Below are 20142 nucleotides of genomic sequence, written 5' to 3' on the forward strand. Positions count from 1 at the left end.
TCCTGATTTCTTCTTGCCATCCATTTGCTGTACAGGGTGTACAGACTTTGGGTTCAGCTTTTGAGACTTTTTCATTGTATGTTTGGCCAAAGTATTCAATTTTATTCAGTCGGATGAATTTTTTGAAATAAATTCCTGAAAGTAATTTTCAGAGGGGATTTTGTTTACACTTCATCTGACTAGGAAATATATATTTATTATTGCTGGCCACCATGTGATTTCAATCAGAGAAAAAGCTGTCTCCTATCCTCATGTCATTGTATTGCTGTGCATTTTTATCTTGTTTTATATACATATTCTCTTAATAAAGATATTTTCTATGTAAAAGTGTTGTAGTTCTTTGTAGGTTGTATGATTCACTGTGAACTACATAAGTGTGTGTGATCACATTGGCTCTTTTTTTGAGTAGTGATCAAATTCTTAGGTTTATAGATTATTAACCCTGTATCTTTCCGTTTGACTCTGCCTGCGTCATTTAAGATTCACAATGTCTTCCATAAGTCCTTGTTGAAGAAACATGTGGAGCCGGCAGTTCCTGCAGCAGCGCCTCCTGACCCTGTTTTGGTACAAGGGGATCTGGAGTATGAGGTTGAAAAAATTCTGGATTCCCATCGCAGTAGGTGTCAGCTTCAGCTCCTTGTGAAATGGAAGGGTTATGGGCAGGAGGATAACTCTTGGGTTGTGGCTTCTGACATTCATGCGGACAGGTTGGTTCGCGCCTTCCATCATGCTCATCCCGAGCGACCCGGTGGCGTGGGTGAGGGTTCGGTGACCCCTCCTCAAGGAGGGGGGGGGGTACTGTTGTGAATGTTAGTTATGTTTTGGCTGCTGGGAGGCTCCCTCTGGTGGCCAGGAATGGTTTGGACTTGGACCAGGTGTGTTGTGCAGTGGGTGTTTCCTTTGCTAACTCTCTGCTTATTTAAATCCTGGTCTGATTGCAGGCTGTTGCCGGATGTCAGTTGTTCTTTGTATCTCCAGCCTGCTTAATCCTGCTCTACACCACATCTTCCCCAGATAAGTGCTTGCTCTTTATTTATTGTCTGGTTCTTTTGTTTATCTGGGGCTGTCATTTGCTGTGGTTGGTTTCAGTGTATTTGCTTGCAGGGATTTTCCCCCTTAGTGGATGGTTGAGGAACTCCGTGCAGTTCTGTGTGGAGTATAGCTCCTTTGGGTCCATGTGTTTGTGGCTTGTTGACTTTGTTATGATTCTTGTTTTCTGTTCATTGGTATGACAAGGGCACCTGGTATAGGACGGAGTTCAGATCGTGCGATCTGAGGGCCTTTTTGTACTATCAGGAAGTTGGTATTTTGCAGGGTTTTTCTCTGGCCACCATCAGTCCCTTTCCTGTCCTTTCCTATTTTAGTCAGCGGAGGCCTCACCTTTTGCTAATCCTGTCATCTACCTGTGTATTGTGCTTTTCCTATATCACCGCAGTCTTTGAATGTGGGGGGCTAGCTATTCTTGTCTATTTTCTGAGGCAGAGAGTTATTCATCTTTCCTACCTTTAGGATAGTTAGTTCTCCGGCTGGGTTCGCGGTGCACAGGATGTTAGTTCACCCCTCGGCTACTTCTAGTTGTGATGGTTAGTAAGGGGATGGCGGCCAGATTAGTTGCCAATGCTCTTGTCACCTTTTGCCAATGACTTGTGGTGGTCTTCTATGGTTCCGGATCATAACACATTATGCCTTAATCATTGTACCAGCGATATTGGGCCAATAGCGAACTTGCCCTTCCGGATGATAGCATAACCGTTATTGCGGCCAATGGGCTCCCTATGACCCAAGTGGGGCTCAGGGAAGTGACCCTGACAGTGGGGCGGACCCAGCTGAAACGCCAAGGGATGATTGTGGTGCTGAATGAGCCCAGTGACCGTAACCCGAAAGTAGTCCTAGGGACCAATGTGATTGAGCACTGTATGGGAGAGGTGTTGAACTTGCTGCAAAAACTGTCTGCCACTGCAAGAGGAGGGCAGCAGAGGGCCCTGCAGCATGAGATCTGGGCCCTCCTGCATCGGCAGCAGGTGAACCTGACAGGTGGAGAAATTGGTGGATTGCGGGTGATGGATGCCGCCCCTTTGGTGATCCCGCCAAGGAGCGAGATGATGATTTGGTGCAGGGCAGCAGTAGGCCCCCAGGGACGTGATTACCCGGCGTTGGTGGAACCCTCGCCTTCGGAGCACTGGCCCACGGTAATGGTGGCCAGAGGGGTGATTGACGTCAAAAAGGGGAGGGTGCCTGTGAGAGTGCTGAACTGCGGGGAGGAAGAGGTTAGGCTCCCCCGCTACGCCACCATAGCTAAGCTGCTCACCGTCGACCCCCACACTATACACGACACCACCTCCACTTCCCCTACACCCGACCTGAGTAGTGACACCCCATCTCCGCCACTGCAGGAATGGTACAGAGAACTACATGTCGGCACCGAGTCTACCCCGGCACACCACAAGGACGGGGTCTACAGGGTAGTACAGGAGTATGGGCAGGTTTTTAGCAAGCACCGGCTAGATTTCGGGAGGATTAAAGGGGTCCAACACCATATCCCCACTGGCACACATGCACCAATCAAGGAGAGGTATAGGCCAATACCACCGGCACACTATCAATGCCAAAGACATGTTGAGGAACATGAAGGAGGCAGGGGTCATTCGGGATAGTTGTAGTCCCTGGGCAGCTCCGTTGGTGCTGGTAAAGAAGAAAGACGGTACCATGAGGATGTGCGTGGATTACCGGAAGATCAATCAGATAACACATAAAGATGCCTACCCTCTCCCTCGCATGGAAGAATCGCTGGATGCAATAAAAACTGCTAATTATTTCTCTACTCTTGACCTTACCAGCGGATACTGGCAGGTGGCGATTGCACCAGAAGACTGCGAGAAGACCGCATTTGCTACCCCCATGGGGCTCTGCGAGTTCAACAGTATGCCGTTCGGGCTGTGCAATGCCTCGGGGACCTTCCAGCGGCTCATGGAATGCTGCTTGGGGCACCTCAATTTTGAGACGGTCCTATTGTATCTGGATGATGTGATCGTGTACTCCAAGATGTACGAAGCCCACCTGGAGCACCTGGCAGAAGTTTTCGCAGCCCTCTCCAAATACGGGATGAAATTGAAGCCGTCAAAGTGCCATCTGCTGAAACCCAAAGTGCAAAACCTCGGACATGTGGTAAGTGCAGAGGGTGTAGCCCCAGATTCGGAGAAGGTTGCTGACATACAGAGTTGACCATGACCGACCACGGTGAGAGAAGTCAGGCAGTTCCTGGGCCTAGTGGGCTACTATCACCGTTTCATCAAGGGGTACACGAAGATGGCCGCGCCCATGCAAGACCTCCTTGTGGGACAGACCAAAAATGGGAGAGCCTCCGGCCCCCCGTTTGTCTGGAATGAGGACCATGAGGAGTCCTTCCACCAGTTGAAGTCAGCCCTGATGGGCGAAGAAATCATGGCCTACCCGGACTACGGTCTCCCGTTCGTCCTCTACACTGACGCCAGTAATATGGGCCTGGGTGCGGTCCTGTCCCAGGTGCAAGATGGGAAGGAAAACGTGATCGCCTACGCTAGCAGAAAACTTCGGCCGACAGAAAGGAACCTCGAAAATTACAGTTCTTTCAAGCTTGAGTTTTTAGCACTTGTGTGGGCGATAACTGAAAGGTTCAGGCAGTACCTCACCGCAGAAAAGTTTACTGCCTACACGGACAACAATCCATTGACACACCTAGACATGGCCAAGTTGGGCGCCCTGGAGCAGCGGTGGATGGCTCGACTGTCCAACTACGATTTTACTATCAAGTACAGGGCCGGCCGCAAGAAGACCAATGCCGACGCGCTGTCCTGAATGCCGCACCTATCTGATGACGGGGTGGAGAACGACGACCTTGAAGAGATTGAGCTACCCGCATTCCATCAAGCCCGAGATGAGAGGCCCTGCATTATCCAACAGCAGGTGGACTTTGACCCGCTGCCCGGTAAGGGGTGGCAAGAAGCCCAGGATCAGGAACCCACAGTCCAGCTGGTTAAAGCCATGATCGCGCAGGGCTCCTCCAGGATGGATCCCGCGGCCCCCTCAGAAGCCCAACAGGTGTGGAAGGAGAGGAACGGAAGGAGAGGAACCGGCTGCACCTGCATCAGGGGAAACTGTGCCGGGAAATGATCAACCCAAAGACCCATGAGAAGGTTTGCCAGGTGGTAGTTCCCCAAGCCAGTGTGCCCCGGGTCCTAAAGGCCTACCATGACGAGGCAGGACACTTCGGGTGGAAGAAACTGGAGATGTTACTAAGAGAGCGGTTCTACTGGAGCGGGATGCGAGAGTCTGTGGAGGCCTAGTGTCGAGAGTGTGGCCCCTGCACACTGTGGAGGCGAGATGAAGCTAGCCAGAAGGCTCCCCTTCAACTGATTGTCACCCACCAGCCATTGGAGTTGGTTGCCCTGGACCACGTCAAACTCCCGCCCAGCCAAAGCGGTTACACGTATGCCCTGACCATCGTGGACCACTACTCCAGGTTCATGGTGGTTGTCCAGGTTAAAAATCTGACAGGCCGCACCGCAGCTAGAGCCTTCCAGGCCTACTTCTGCCGACCGCACGGCTATCCGGAAAGGGTGCTCACGGACCAGGGCTCGGCCTTTGAAGCGGAGGTGTTCCAGGAATTCTGTCATTTGTACGGGTGTAAGAAGATCCAGACAACGCCGTACCATGCCCAGACTAATGGGATGTGTGAGAAAATGAATCACTTGATCCTGAACCTCTTCAAGACACTACCGCTGGAGGAAAGGATTCTGTGGCCTGAGAAGTTGCCCGACCTGGTAGATATGTACAATAACATCCCCTGTAGTTCCACCAAGTGCACGCCTGCATATCTAATGAGGGCCCGACTGGGACGGCTGCCCGTAGACCTAGAGATGGACATAGAAGCACCCGAAGCCCTTTACCCCACTAACCACTGGGATGCCAAGCGACAGAAGCAGTATCGACAAATCCAAGAGTATGTGGAAAGGAATCTGCACCAGAGCCGAGAAAAACAGGAGCAGCGCTTTAACCGGCGGGCTCTGGCTGCCCCCTTCTTACCCAGGGATTTGGTGCTAAAGCGCAAGAGAAGGACACATAAGCTGGACGACCAGTGGGAGAGGACCCCCTATGTCGTGCAACCCACCGGATGGGAAAATGAAAAGGCTTAGTCGCGACCAGGGGAAGACCACGGCTACCATTTCCAGGGACCACCTGAAGAGATGCCAGATCCCCTGAGGCTGGTAGATGAGACTCCGGCTCCCGTGCCGAGCGGGGAAAAGAAGAAAGAAGTGATCCATACAGTAATGGGCGACTTCCCAGCAGACTGGCCTATGCAGAATGGCGTGGTGATTGTTCCCGTGTTAACGTTCCCACAACCCGTGGAAGGAAGAGAAACGGAGACGCCCGCCAGCGAGCCACTCGGACCAATGCCCAGGGATGAACCTATACTGCGCCCCCGTAGGTGTCTACCTGCCATACCTGACACCAGGGAAGAGAGACCAGTTGCCCCCTCTGTCCCACTACCTCCCACTGATGACACTGGGCCCAGGAGGTCCACACGCCTTAACCTAGGTAGGCCCCCGCTTAGGTACAGGGAAACTGCTATTTAGGGGTGCGATGTGTTGATTGTGTAAATATCTGAATGAATGAGCACTAATCACCCAAGGCTTTCACCTGATTTGAGAAGTTAAAGTTCCCCATTGGGACCTACAGTTTTGTGGCAGCCCGTTGGTTGCTGAAGCGCCCGTCCCTGTTGGGACTGATGTTGTCCCCTTTTCCCTAAAGACAAGGCTGAGAACTTGCAAGCCACCCAAAAACTATTGGGCTTGTAAATAGTCCCCAACTGCCCCTTCCCGCAATTGTCAGTCTCCGGAGAGGCTGGTTGGAGGATGGACCCGCAGCAGAGCAGGCTGGGGTCTGGTCACCATCAGAACCGGTGACCATCCTCCGGGTCAGGGGTCCACTTGGACGTGGGGCCTCTGAATGACTGCCGGGTGCGTATCACCGTACCCGTTCCCGCTTGGGTGGCCTGGGGCAGTTCCCGTCTTCCGGAATGGGGAAGAGGGGTGCTGCCTGTTTCTTAGGGGCAGCATCAAGGTCTAGGTTGCTTGGGAGGGAAAGCGGAAGGACCCGTTCCCGTATGTTTATTAAAAATGTTCCCGTTTGCAACGGTTCAAGTAATGTGCCCCCCGTAAGGGAAGAAATGAAAATGCTTTTCTTTGAATGTTTACTTGTTATTTATCTTTTTGCAGTTAACATAATAAACCGGTGTGGACGGGCAGCCCGCGAACGGTCTGCATTAAACCAAGGGGAAATGTGACGCCCTGGGCACCCAGGGGTCACAGGTCAATACATTCACCACATACAACCCCCCCCCACACTACGAAGGTACCACCCGTCAACCACAAAGTCCTGATTGCCTCCTTCAGAGTCAGACAGGCACACCAGGTGGGCGGAGTCAGGCAGAAAGACACGCCCTCCGAGGAGTCTGCTGGCCTGAGGCAGGAAAACAGTAGTCAGAATAGCAGTGGAGAGTAGTGAAGCACAGTTCTGCGCGGGCCTGGGTTAGAGCCTAGGACCCCCGAACAGTCAGGCAGGCAGACGGCAGTGGCCGCCTGCAGGAGAACGGGAATACGACCGGTGGAACCGTAAGGGACCGGGACCGGGTAGCGTCCCGCCTGAACCGAACCGGGGAGCCAACAGGATACAGGAGCACTAGGCAGGGTACTCAGACCCAGAACTAGGCTATATGCCACCACCATAGTCAAATAAACTGATTGCAGTCTGGACCTCAAGGTTCATTCCCACCAAAGTCCCGATAGAAGGCAACAGCCCAACCCGTCCGGATAGTAGCCACCGCCAAAGGCCAGAGATCCAAGGGCTAGCGTCTGCGGGCAAAGGGGCTCCTATGGCATATACACGCCGGGGAGCGGACTACCAGTGCTCAGGCACAGTGGTCAAACTACAAATACAGGTGCAGGAGAAAGGCGGACATTGCCAACCCGACTAGGAAGCTGCAGCCGGCTGCGGGTCCCGTTCATCACCTCGTTTGATTTACCAGTGACTCTGTGTGACTTAATCGTGAGTACAACAGTGCCATCCAGCACCGCACAGCACCGCACCGCAGCACTACACCCTGCACCTCCCTTACCGGGCCCCGGGGCACACCGCCCCTTCCCACGGAGGGGTCAACACCAAGCTGTGCCCCTACACCGCTCCCGGGAGTCCCCATACCTTCACCACAGCGGTGGTGTCCACCATCATCACAACCCGTGGGTGGCGTCACGAATAATCATCCCAAAAACCAAATACCCGTATCCCCCGCGCGTAGCGCCAACCTCCCTTGCAGCGCGATGTGACCCCCGGGTCCGTGAGAGGCTCGAGCAACCGCCCGCAGTATGAGCACGGATCTGAGCGGCTCAGCGGTCGCAGCCGAGGCCGCGGGGCGGTACATATAACGTGAGAGTCCGCTTCCGGCTGGATGTGGCCTAAGGAGCCGTGCCCACAGACGCTGGTCCGTGGGTCTATGGGCCTTGGCGGTGACCGCTTATCCCCTATCGGTGGGCTGTTGTCTTCTATGAGGGACTTTGGGTAGGACAGAACCTCTAGTCCTGGCCTCAATCGGTAAATTAACCAGCTCCAGTCAATTCTGGCTTCTGGCTTCAGGGTCCGAGTATCCCCCTTTGTGCTACGGTTTCTGGGATGGTTCCCCGTGTCGGTACCGGCGGGCTACAACCCTGGCCCAGCACATCTCGGTTCCACCGAGCCATTTTCCCGTCTCCTGCTGACAGAGACCACTGTCTGCCTCCTAGCCAGCGGTACCAGGGCTCCAACCCTGGCACCGTCAAATTAAGCTCTTTCTCCTCCTGCTGGGACTACACCTAGCTCCAGCTCCTCTCAACTTGAACTCCAACACTCAACTACTCAACTGAACTGTTTACTTTCCCGCCCCGGGCTCTCTAAACCCCTGGGTGGGTGTGCACCAACCGCCTGGCCACACCCACTGGTGTGTCTATCTGTCCCTAAGGGGGTGACTAGGCTTTAAATGGTTGGCTGATGTTCCTAAGTGTGGGACAGATGTTATGTGGGGCCTAACTGTGACTACCTGGATTCTCCAGGGTGTCACACTAGCATCACTACTTTCACCACTGGTGTGGTATTGAAAAATGCATGAATATAAGGCCAATCTGTGTAACGCTCGGCTCCAGCTCGGTGGAACAACAAGAGGAGGTGAAAGAAGTGAACAACACAGCAGTTGCACCGGCTATACCTCTGGAGAGAAGGTCTCCTCTCTACCAATCTCTTCACTGGCTTCCCATTGCCCAAAGACTCTCTTACAAAACACTAACCATGACATATATAGCCATCCGCAACCTGTCTCCTCCATACATCTGTGACCTAGTCTCCCAGTACTTACCTGTATACAACCTCTGATCTTCATAAAATCTCCTTATCTCCAGTCCTCTTATCTCATCTTCCCCTCACTCTAGAACTTTCCGTCCCAATGTATCAGACTCTCGTATACCGTGGAAACATTCAAATTGATTCTGGAGATCCACCTCTACTGACAAGCTTACAATCTGCAGTAATCCTCAGTCCAGTGACAAGCTCTACCCTCACATACTATATCTTCACCCATCCCCTGTAGACTGTGAGCCCTCACGGGCAGGGTCCTTTCTCCTCCTGTACCTGTTTGTGCCTTGTATTGTTCATGATTATTATATCTGTCTGAGTATGTCTCTTTTCACATGTAAAGAGCCATAGAATAAGTGGCGCAATAATACTAAATAATAATAATCCAAATAATCCGGTCAGTGTAAAACCAGCATGACCAACCTCAGATCAGCACAGCCAGGGGGATGCAACAGCAGGCTGTTCTGAGACTCAGCTGTTTGGGGTTGTCATTTCCCACCGAGCTGGAGCTGTGGACAGTCTCCGTATGGGCCTTAAAATTGTTGCACTGTAGGGCAACTTTGCCTATCGCCTGTGTGGGTGAACCAGGAATAAAGACTACATAGGGGAAATTTGGTAAACTTGTTGTTCTGTGGGGCAAGTCTGACAATCTTGACTGTGTGGGTGAACTGGGAATACAGGCTCTGTAGGGGCCCATTTTTAATTTGGAATTGTACAAAAATGTTGCGTGTTGTCATGCCAGTTTCGCCAAGCTCTGCGAAAATGGGCAGTGCTGGGATGGGACAGGGTTGGAAAAACGGACTTTCATCACTTTCATCAGGGTTTCATCAGATTTTGATCCGTTTCAACATTTTTTGTGATTAGAAAAAAGTTTCCATCTTCTGTTAGTCAAGATTGGACAGTATATAGATGATATCCAAGTGCAGTCCAATTTTTTTTTTTGGATCAATGTCAGATAATTTTCCTGCAATTTTGCACTAACTATAGAATATACCGAAAAATCATCGACATGTGAACAGATTGTGATGGGTGTAAGTGCTATCAGTGAAAATAATGGACAGCCTTTGTGTGAATGGGCTGCAAGAGCATTGAGAAGATTGAGAAGAGAAGAGACGAACACTTAATTTGTATAATACAAGGCAAATATTGTGTAGTATAATATAAATATTGTATAATACAGTGTATATATATATAATATATATATATATATATATATACATATATATATATAAATATTGTATAATACAGTGTATATATATATATATATATATATATATATATATATATATAAAAATATTGTATAATATAAGGCAACTATTGTGCAGAAGCAGATACCGCACAATACAAAGATACCGTACAATACTGTTCAGAGTGGAAGAGGCTACTTTTAGTGTTTTTATTCATTTACAACTTGAATAGCATAAGCCTAAAACAAAATGCAAAACATGCACACTAAGTTCTTTGAAGCACTTTATTTTTCTATAATAGATTTTCTAAATCATTTTTCCACAATCAAAAACGTATCTGTCAATTATAGTGTTAGAAATTTAGATTGATTATAAATCATGTAATAGGTTAACATTCTGCTTTTTTTAGCATATTTTTCTCTACTGAAGCGGAAAATCATTTCTTCATCTCTGAAAATTAAAAAAAATATATAAAAATTAGTTAATTTATTATTTTATGATTAAGCAGTAGAAATATTAATTTTATCAAATGTGAAAATAAATCTACAGAAAAAATGATTATGAATATTTTGATGTCAGGTAGAATTAAAGCTCTTTTAGAGTAGATATTACCACTAGAGATGAGCGGACCCATGGAAGTTTGGTTCGGCGGGTGCAGCCCGACGTTTGAAAAGTTTGGTTTGGGACCTGGACTTGCCCTGAACCCCAATGAAAGTCATTAATTGGGCAGTTTGGGTGTACGCCCACACACAGTCAGCCGTAAACAGATCACTTTCGGGGGCGGGTGGGCAAGGTTTTTCCATTTTTTTGTTGTGGTGCACCCTACATACAATCACACTATTGTTACCCCCAGTTTGAGCCAAACACTGCAAGTGGCTCACACTGGGCTGAGCACCGAGCGTACCCAAGCACAACGTTGCTCACATTAGTGGTGTTAATATGTAAAGCACCCAAACTGTTTTTTGTAAAGTCTTTGTTCGGTACACCGAACCTCGGGTTTGCTCATCTCTAATTAATACCATTACCTTTAGGCTGGAGTCACACTTGCCTGTGACTCGTGCGAGTATCGGATCGCACTTCCCGAACCGGCCGCAGCTCTCCTGACAGGAGTGGGTCAGCATCACAGAAATACATACAGCATAGCCGCTCCTGGCAGAAGAGAAGCCAGCCGGTCCGGGCAGTGTGATCCGATACTCGCACGAGTCACACGCAAGTGTGACTCCAGCCTAAGGCTAGGTACCCACCGGACAATGTACCCGCAGATATATCCACAGGTACGTCTGCAGGTTTCCCACAGCTGATCCCCGGAATCGCAGTGATTTTGCCACGGAAAACCTGCGGATTTATCTGGATTTTCCAGATAAATCCGCAGGTTTTAGCAAGTACAGACACTCCCCATCTTATCCTATGGGACATGGGGAGTGCTGTGTCCATGCTGCGGTATGTGCGGCTGCGGAATATGCTGTGGATGTCCCGCAGCCGCACATAACTGCATGTTAATTATTCATGCAGAAATACCTGCGGAAATCCCACCTCTCCATTATGGAGATAGAGGCCTGGACTTCCGCAGGTAAATCGCATGAAAGTCCACAGGTTTTCCGCACATATTTCACTGAAATCCCGCAGCTATGGTTAGCTGCGGATTTTGGGGATCAGCTGCGGGAAACCTGCGGATGTACCTGTGGATATATCCGCAGGTACAAGGTCCCGTGGGCACATAGCCTTAGCGAGCAACCAATGAGACGACTTAGCACTCTGAATGTTCCTCTGCATTGTGCCGAGCGCACTAACCAGTGACAAAAATATAAAAATGTCAGAATTTGTTTTTTGGTTATGTTATCTCTCTAAAAAAAATGCAAAACAAATTGACAAAATTTATCCTATGTACCCCAAATAGGTGGCAATAAAAATGTCAGCTCACCACACAAGCCCCATATCTTCTTTAATGGAAAAAAATAAAATAAGAAAAAAAAAAAACTAATGTTTCAGAAAATTTTGGCACAAACTTTTTTTTCCAAACTTCAGATTTTTTATTTTTTCAAGGTTAAAATAATAAAAAATTCTATGCATTTGATATTGCCATAATCTCACTGACCCTGATAATTATATTACCATGTAATTTTTATATCAGTAAAGTTATACTACATTTCTAATTGGAGGCATTTATGGATACCAAAATTGCAATGCCCTGCACATGAGGTAAGAGATATGGCTATATCAGTAGAGTTATACTACATTTCTAATTGGAGGCATTTATGCATATGTAAGCTGCAATGCCCTGCACATGAGGTAAGAGACATGGCTATATCAGTAGAGTTATACTACATTTCTAATTGGAGGCATTTATGCATATCTAAGCTGCAATGCCCTGCATATGAGGTAAAAGACATGGCTATATCAGGAGAGCTATTTATGGATGCCTAAACTGCAATAACCTGCACATGAGGTAAGAGACATGGCTATATTAGTAGAGTTATACTACATTTCTAATTGGAGGCATTTTTAGACACCTAAGCTGCAATGCCCTGCACATGAGGTAAGAGACATTGCTATATCAGGAGAGATATACTACATTTCCAACTGGAGGCATTTATGGATATCTAAGCTGCAATGCCCTGCAGATGAGGTAAGGGACATGGCTATATCAGTAGAGTTATATTACATTTCTAACTTGAGGCATTTATAGATACCTAAGCTGCAATGACCTGCATGTGAGGTAAGAGACATGGCTATATCGGTAGAGTTATACTACATTTCTAATTGGAGGCATTTGTGGATACCTAAGCTGTAATGCCCTGCAGATGAGGTAAGGGACATGGCTATATCAGTAGAGTTATACTACATTTCTAATTGGAGGCATTTATGGATACCTAAGTTGTAATGCCCTGCATATGAGGTAAGAGACATGGCTATATCAGTAGCGTTATATTACATTTCTAATTGGAGGTATTTATGGATATCGAAGCTGCAATGCCCTGCATATGAGGCAAGATATATGGCTATATCAGGAGAGCTATATTACATTTCTAATTGGAGGTATTTATGGATATCTAAGCTGCAATGCCCTGCATATGAGGCAAGATATATGGCTATATCAGGAGAGCTATATTACATTTCTAATTGGAGGCATTTATGGATATCTAAGCTGCAATGCCCTGCATATGAGGTAAGAGACATGGCTTTGTCAGTAGACTTATACTACATTTCTAATTGGAGGCATTTATGGATTCCTAAACTGCAATGCCCTGCATATGAGGCAAGAGACATAGCTATATCACTAGAGTTATACTACATTTCTAATACGAGGTATTTATGGATATCTAAGCTGCAATGTCCTGCACATGAGGTACGAGATGTAGTTGAATTGTACTACATTTCTAAATGGAGGTATTTGCTAATATTATTATTATTACGCCTACTACATATTGGGATAGGATCTTGGAGATGGGAATAGCCCTTAAGTTGAGTAAAGACATAGCAGTCAAGAATATTGATATAGTACATATAGGCTACAGGATCTGCCTGAACACTCTCATAATTTATTTTGCTGGGAGGAAATAAAGTTGGCTCCTCGGTGCCAAGGTTCTGATTTGTGAAACTGCTGCCAGTGTCTTTTCAGCCTCATTTAGACGTCCATGATTTTTCTTGTACGTAAAAATACAGAACAAATTCATCAGTGTTTAGTATCCGAATTTCATAAGCGTTCAGTTTCAAAATCAGTGTTTCATCTGTAATTTTTCACAGATGAAGAAAAAAATAAACTGCAAATGTTATCACAGATGTCATTCATACGCTGTCCATGATTTCTACAGACCCATAGACTTGTATGGGCAATTTTGATTCTTGACTTTGGTCCGCAAAAAAACGCAGACCAGAGAACAGCCCCATAACCTATATTGGGTATATGTTCTATCTGTGAAAAATATGGATAGAAAATGTATGTGACTTTTGAATTATGGTAGTTTAAATGTAATTCTTTAGTAGGACGTATTTCTGACTATACTATTGAAATTGTCATTTTTTTTTTTTTAATAAAATCAAATATTTACAATGATGTTTCATTATATAAGGTAACTGACCTAACGACCACCAATCATACTTTTGTAAGTTTCTAATTTACAAACAAATGATAAGATTCTAGGACATCCTTTTTCAATAGCAATTATTACAAGAATTTCAACTTTTGTTTTGTTTGTTTACAAAAACATACGAATGGAATTTTTCTTTTAAACCTTCTGAAATTCTTTAAAATCTCTAGTATCATCTATCTGTCTAAACCCCTTTCAAACTAAGTGTAAAAACATTTTAGACAAATGTTTGTATGACAAAAGAAAAACAATATATTACAAAAGTATGCAAAGATATCTTACCGGGTTTAATATCCATAGTAGGAGTATGAATTCTGAGTGGGAGAATTAGGAATCCCTCTGTCTCCATACAGGCCACTTTGACGATAACCTCCAGAAGCACCAGGATATTGTTGTGCTGTTGACACACTACTCCCTAAACCAGGTCCTACAACAACTCTGCCAGACAGGTCTCCTGAGAATATACCACTATTTACACCACCATTTATTTCACCGTTAGCATACATTCCGTTACTATCTAAACTATTTGAAAAATCTGCGTTACCTGTCCCTGTGAGACCAAGTCCTGTTGACAAGTCAAGTGCACCTGAAAGATCCATTCCACCTATAGTTCTATCAGCAATATTAGTTAGAGGTACAACTACCCCACTTGCAGCCTGTGATATAGCATTAGGTATTCCATATAGACTGTCAGAAATCAATCCTCCTTGTGGTCTCAAAAGTCCATTGGTTATGCCATCAATCAATTGTGATGAAGCCAATCCTGTAAGTGGATTACCAAGCTCATCTACAGCTGAAGTTAATCCAAGTGGGATACCATACTCCCCTATCATGCCACCAGACGATCCTGTCCTATCCCCACCTGATAAACTTAGTCCTCCAAATGACTTACCAGGACCACCTCCTGCCACATTCCCAACTGATGTAGTTATTCCTTCAAGTAACTTAGGAACGACACCTGTTGTGCTACCAATAAATTCTGCCACATTCCCAATAACTGAAGTCTTACCAGTGTCACCTCTTGTGCCACCATTTGATCCTGTAATGCCCCCAATTATTGAAGTCAATCCTCCATGTGACTTACCAGGCCCACCTGTTGCACCACCAAGTAATTCTGTAGTCGCTCCTCCAAGTAAGTTACGAAGCCCACCTGTTACACCACCAAGTGATCCTGTAGCACTACCAGTTACTGAATTCAGTCCTTCAAGGGACTTACCAGGCCCACCTGTTAAGCCACTAAGTATTCCTGTAGCACTACCAGTTACTGAATTCAGTCCTCCAAATAAGTTACCAAGCCCACCTGTTAAGCCACCAAGTATTCCTGTAGTACCACCAAGTAATGAAGTCGCTCCTCCAAGTGTGTTACCAAGCCCACCTGTTAAGCCACCAAGTATTCCTGTAGTACCACCAAGTAATGAAGTCGCTCCTCCAAGTGTGTTACCAAGCCCACCTGTTAAGCCACCAAGTATTCCTGTAGTACCACCAAGTAATGAAGTCGCTCCTCCAAGTGTGTTACCAAGCCCACCTGTTAAGCCACCAAGTATTCCTGTAGTACCACCAAGTAATGAAGTCGCTCCTCCAAGTGTTTTACCAAGCCCACCTGTTATACAGCCAAGTGATCCTGTCAGACTATTAACTGTGTTTCCAACTGTGTCTGTTACTGTACTCAACAAGCCACGTTCTCCCAAAATGAATTCTAAAAGTCCTGGAAATTCCTTTGTAACAGTCCCAAGAAGTTGTTGTCCACCATTTATCCTAGCAATATTCTGTATCTGCACAGCAAGGCTGGGGATTCGAAGTATATACTAAATTAAAATAAAAATACATGTATAGTAATCAATATAATAGCATGGGATGATAGTAGAAAATGTTTGCATTAGTACTAGTTACATAACAAAAAGGTGGTATACATATTTATATTGCACCTAAGAGTTAGGGTATATGCCCACATGGTGTTTTGGGGGTTTTTTTTGCATTTTTTTATGCTTTTATCCTTGCTTCTTTTCATCAATAAAAGCAAGGAAAGAGCATCCCAGCAAAGTCCGAAAATCGTGACTTGCTGTGCACACGCTGCTTCTTTTTCATTCAGATTTTGTTGCTGAAAAAAGAAGCAGCATGTCAATTGTTTCTGTGTTTCTATAATCCCCTGCAATGCTTTATCACTACAGGCGATTATGTCACAGCACTTTGCATCACACACCATGGATACAGCATGGTGTGCGAGGCTCTCCATAGCTCAGTAACCCGGAGTCGTCATGGTGATGACCCAGGGTTACTATGGCAGCGATTAGGTTCCTGTGATCGCACTACAGGGACTCAATCACAAGGGAGAGGTAAGCAATACCTCTCCCTGCCTTCTGAATGCTGCAATCGCCTTGATCGCAGCATTCAAAGGGGTAAACTGCTGGGAGGGGCGAGGGCATTGTTCCTGTCAGTGAGAGCCGGGGGGTTCCAGTTGTAACATCAGCCGGAGATCCGGCGGCGATCGCGGGGGTACAGCGCCTGACCCCCAAGATCACCATGACTTAAAAAAGCACAAAAAGAAGCATGTGAAAGAGCATGCAAACACACACAAAAATGCTCATTTGTTTCTGCTGTGTTTTTCCTGCTTATGCAGAAAAGGGGCAACATTGGCACATAGCCTAATAATAGAAATACAAGTTTTTGTATTGATAATATTTTATGGATTTGTCTCATGAAAACTAATTATATAAAAGTAAAGTCAGCAAGTTGAGCTGTTGATCATCATAGGTCTAATTTCTGAAACTCCTGACTCTTAGAACATATTGATGTGGTAAGGGTAAATGTTGTATTACAGGACAGCTATTTAATGGGAGCCTGTCACAATGCAGCCCAATCTACAGTAGCATGCTACAGAGCCGAAGCTGTGCATCAATATATAGTTTTGTGGGAAAAGATTGAATATATCTTACATTTTACGTAAATCTCTGTTGTTCGTGGGATTTTTAGTCAAGTGGGTGGTCCTACTCGCCTTCCCTATATGTGTTCATGTAAATAAACTGTAGCTGTCAATCATGGATTAGTACCACCCACTTGGCTGAAACTCCCAAAAGGAGCAGGCATGTATAGAAGTAAAATACAAGTTATACTACATCTTTTCCTACAAACTCATCACATTGAAACTGGACTGCATTTTCAATGAGATGGGTTCACTTTATATAACAATCTGTGGTGCTCCGCTGTCTTATAGAGTGGTGTCTTAAAGGGAACCTGTCAGGTGCGATATGCACCCAGATCCACGAGCATCTCTGGGTGCATATTGCTAATCCCGGGCTTGTGTCTGTGCATCTGCATATGCGAACAGTGTTCTATGCAAGCCATCAGTATGCAGTTTTTCTATTCAGCAATCGTCCCCTCCATTTTTGGGAGTGCGTGTGATTTGCTCTTCCTGCACCTGTGATGCCTCCACTTAGTGGGGGTTGAGCTGCATCCTGCTAGAGTAGTAGTTTTTGGGCCGGGCGGTTTACAACTGCTGCCCTGCTTTGCTGTAAGTAATTGCTTAATTTTTGAAGGATATTTATTCCTCTTTATGTTGCTTTTTATATATATATATATATATATATATATATATATATATATATATATATAGTGTAGTGACCTACAAGCATGAGGTTCCCATGACGAGGGTTGTAGGCTTCCGTTTTATGGCCATAATATCAACTAAAACCTCATATTTTTTGTACAGGATGCAGCCGGGCCCCTTTCTATTAGGCCTTGCCTATTAGAGTCCTGTCCCTGTATGGTGCACAGATGGAGTATGGCTTGGCAGCCCGCCTGATCTAATATTATGGGAGTCACCTAATAGGCTGTGGGCTTGTGTCTGTGCATTTGCATGTGTGAACAGCGCTCAATGCAAGCCATCAGTGTGCAGTTTTATTATCTAGCAATCGCCCCTTCCATGTTTGGAAGCGTGTGTGTGATTTGCTCCTCCTGCACCTGTGATGCCTCCACTTAGTGGGGGTTTAGCTGCATCCTGCTAGAGTACTAGTTTTTGGCCTGGGTGATTTACAACTGCTACCCTGCTTTGGTGTAAGTAATTGCATATTGCTAATCCCTGCCTAACCATCCCTGTATACACTAGCATAGATAAAGAGATCTTTACAAAAAGTGTTTCTAAAGATCCTTTATAATATGCCAATGAGGTCATGGATTAGTCGCAAGGGCGTTAGTTCCCTTGGCTAGTCATTCCCTTAGCATCTTAGCATGCTCCTGTGGGCTAGTGAATGCGCAGCGTCAGATGCATGGTTGCTCTCACCTCTCCTGCCACCGCTGGTTTTCGGCTCAGTGTGCAAGATCAGAACGTCCCCAGACTTCCGGTCATGCGCACTACACCAGTTTGAAGCCGAGACACGTACAATCGACTTCATAGTATGCATGACGGGATGTCTGGTCCTGCGTATGGAACTGAAATCCAGCATTGGGCGCGGTGGCAGCAGACATTGAGATCGACCATGACTCTGACACTGTACATTTATTAGCATGTTAGCACAGGGGCGTGCTTACATGCTAAGGGTGCCGACTAGCCAAGGGAAGTAACGCCCTTGCGATTAGTTGCTGACCTCATTAGCATATGATAAAAGATCTTTAGAAATACGTTTTCTAAAGATCTCTTTATGTATGCTACTAGATACAGGGACGGTTAGGCAGGGATTAGCAATATGCACCCAGAACTGCTCGTGGTTTTGGGTGCATATTGCACCTGACATATTCTCTTTAAACCATAATATCACTTCTATTACATTTGTATGAGCTAATAGTGTGTATGGACAAAGACTGTATGACACCATTAAATATGTGAATGATATCTAATAATCCTGGTTTCATCTATGTACACCAGATGTGGACCCCCTTACAGGTGCAAAGGTTACATCAATGTTATACAGTATCTGCTCTGATATATTCATTGCAGTGTATGGTTAGATCTAGAATTTGTGATTTATAGCGTAAGACCTGAACATTCTCTTGTTCACCAATTTAATGATGGCTATAATGTTCATGTTGGATGAATCCTTTTTTAGCTTTTCTAATAACAATCAAATGTAAATCTGGTAACTAAAATGAAAGTGTATTTTTGTAGGCTGGAATTGTTTTTTCAAATTGATCAGTTATTTTTATTCATTTTCCGTGTAGTTAGTGCAATGTGGGCCCGTGATACAATGGGTGAATACACAATAGGGTCCCAGGCAAAACAATCGTGGTGGCAGAGATTGCAACTACGACCAGGCTGGTGGAGTCAGGAGGCTTCCTGATGTCTTGTATTACTTCCTTCTATTGTATTGTAGATTCCTTGAATTACTTACCAATACTTTACTTATTTTTCCTACAAGAAGTCCCTGCAACAAAAGAGTATAAAAATAATAAATAGAAAGTTGCTGAGATTTAAAGGGAATCTGTCAACAGGTTTTTGCCATGTAATCTGAGAACAGCATGCTGTAGGGGTTAAGAAGCAAAACTCAACTATGCCTCTCTTATCAGGCTTTGTACTGTTTACTTAAACTAAAGGCTTTATCATATGGTGGTTATCATTGCAAGGTATAGCTGGCTCATGCATGGCAGTCTGGCACGCCCCCTCACTGTCAATGTACAATCTCCATAGAGAGCCTGGTATTGGCAGGACAGCTTTCAGCTCTTTTATGTGACTAAATCTAAACCTCTGATTGCATCAGAACAGCTGCACCCAGTAACTTAAGTGAAACATTGTTAGATTCAGAGTCTTAAAGGCACTTTACACGCTGCGACATCGCTAGCGATGTCGCTAGCGATCGCACCCGCCCCCGTCGTTTGTGCGTCACAGGCAAATCGCTGCCCGTGGCGAACAATATCGGAGGTACGCATCACACGTACTTACCTGCCTAACGACGTCGCTGTGGCCTGCAAACAACCTCTTTTCTAAGGGGGCGGTTCGTGCGGCGTCACAGCGACGTCACACATCAGGCCACCAATAGAAGCGGAGGGGTGGAGAGCAGCCGCATGAAGGTCCCTCCCACCTCGTTGCCCAAGCACGCAGGTACGCTGTTGTTCGTCGTTCCCGGGGTGTCACACGTAGGGATGTGTGCTGCCTCAGGAACGACGAACAACCTGCATCCAAAATGAGCAACGATATTTGGGAAAGGAACTATGTGTCAACGATCAATGATTTGGTGAGTATTTCTGATCGTTAGCGGTCGCTCGGCTGGATGTGCATCACGAATTCCGTGACCCCAACGATATCTCGTTAGCGATGTCGTTGCATGTAAAGCAGCCTTAAGATTCCGAGTCTCTTTGTTTACATCATGCTGCTCTCAGATGAGGTACCGAAAACCTGCTGACAGATTCCCTCTAATAATAGCATTGTCATATGTGCTAATATTTGAGCAAACTGTTTGTATTATCCATTTTAAAACACTAGATTATATTAGCTGCATGCTCAATGAAAAGATTGGAGTATAAAG

This window comes from Anomaloglossus baeobatrachus, chromosome 4, assembly GCF_048569485.1.
Source record: "Anomaloglossus baeobatrachus isolate aAnoBae1 chromosome 4, aAnoBae1.hap1, whole genome shotgun sequence".
NCBI lineage: Eukaryota > Metazoa > Chordata > Amphibia > Anura > Aromobatidae > Anomaloglossus > Anomaloglossus baeobatrachus.